At 43.1% G+C, this 1,885-nt stretch overlaps 1 pseudogene; it reads left to right on the top strand.

The window, feature by feature from the left end:
* The window catches only part of LOC105504660, a 32,966-nt pseudogene that overhangs the window by 17,041 nt on the left and 14,040 nt on the right, over positions 1-1,885 (top strand).

Here is a 1,885-nt window from a genome sequence, read left to right as displayed (position 1 = left end):
CAGTTTGGTAAGTGTGGTAACTGTGGTGGCACCCAAGACATCAAGGCCATCGTCACAGAGAAATGACGAGTCCATGAAGACAGAGGAAAGTGATGTGTTTGAACTGAGATGGAATTGCTTCTGTGGATTAGTGCTAGGTTTTCTTCAAGTGAACTTTCAACCTTCCACAAATATAAATCCTCGAAGACCAGTCCTAGACAGCAGAATTTCATCTGTTAAAATAAAGTCCTCAAACATTTATTCCTTTTATTGTTTTTAGTGTTATTTCAAAATGATTTCAAACCTACAGAAAAAGTTGCAAGAATAATACAAAGAATTCCCATTCTTTTTTTTTGAGACGGAGTCTTGCTCTGTCATCCAGGCTGGAGTGGCACGATCTCAGCTCACTACAACCTCTGCCTCCCAGGTTCACGCGATTCTCCTACCTCAGCCCCCGAGTAGCTGGGATTACAGGCACACACCACCATATCTGGCTAAACTTCTTCTTTTTTTTTTTTTTTTGAGAATTCCCATATACTTTCATCCTGATTTGCCAATCATTAATATTTTGCTACATCTGCATCTCTGTTTCTGTGTGTGTTTACATCTCTCAGTATGTATACAATACACTCTCACAAACACTCACACACAGACTTTTTTCTCCTGATTTACAGTTAATTGTTCACATCATAGCCTTTACCTCCTTTGAATAATCAGGGTGTGTATACTTAAAAAGAAAGGATATTCTCTTATAGAACTAGTTATTTTTATTTTGTTTACTTGGTTGGTTGAATTTTTTTTTTTTTTTTTTTTTTTGAGACAGAGTCTCACTGTCACCCAGGCTGGAGCACAGTGGCACCATCTCGGCTCACTGCAAGCTCCGCCTCCCAAGTTCAAGCAATTCTCCTCTATCAGCCTCTAGAGCAGCTGGGATTACAGGCACCCACCCCGACTCCCAGCTAATTTTTGTATTTTTTAGTAGAGATGGGGTTTCACCATGTTGACCAGGCTGGTCTCGAACTCCTGACATCAAGTGTTCCACCCATCTCAGACTCCCAAAGTGCCTGAATTACAGGCACGAGACACCCTCTTACATAACTAGTTATATTGTCAAGTTCAGTCATGTAGTATTGGTTTATTATCAAATATACAGTTCATACTCAAATTTTGCTAATTACCCCAAAATATTTATTGTGCCCCTCATCTAGAACCAAACCCAGGATTACCCATTTCTTTAAAAAGGAACAGTGCCTGGCCGGGCACGGTGGCTCACGCCTGTAATCCTAGCACTTTGGAAGGCCAAAGCAGGTGGATCACCTGAGGTCAGGAGTTCAAGACCAGCCTGACCAACATGGCGAAACTCTGTCTCTACTAAAAATATAAAAATTAGCCAGGTGTGGTGGTGCATGCCTGTAATCCCAACTACTTGGGAGGCTGAGGCAGGAGAATCACTTGAACCTGGGAGGCAGGGGTTGCAGTGAGCTGAGATCGCTCCACTGCACTCCAGGCTGGGCGACAGAAGGAGACTCCGTCTCAAACAAACAAACAAACAAAACAAAACAAAACAGTCCCTGAACTTTTCTTTTTCTCTTACAACATCTGCACTTTTTTCTTTTTTCTTTTTCTTTCTTTCTTTTTTTTTTTTTTTTTTTTTTTGAGACGGAGTCTCGCTCTGTCGCCCAGGCTGGAGTGCAGTGGCACAATCTCTGCTCACTGCAAGCTGCTCCTCCTCCCGGGTTCACGCCATTCTCCTGCCTCAGTTTCCCAAGTAGCTGGGACTATAGGCGCCTGCCACCAAGCCTGGCAAATTTTTTGTATTTTTAGTAGACACGGGGTTTCACCATGTTAGCCAGGATGGTCTCGATCTCCTGACCTCGTGATCCGCCCGTCTCGGCCTCCCAAAGTG

This window comes from Colobus angolensis, unplaced genomic scaffold (genome assembly GCF_000951035.1).
Source record: "Colobus angolensis palliatus isolate OR3802 unplaced genomic scaffold, Cang.pa_1.0 Scaffold94, whole genome shotgun sequence".
NCBI classification, from domain to species: Eukaryota; Metazoa; Chordata; class Mammalia; order Primates; family Cercopithecidae; genus Colobus; species Colobus angolensis.
This window is presented reverse-complemented; position numbering and strand designations above follow the sequence as displayed.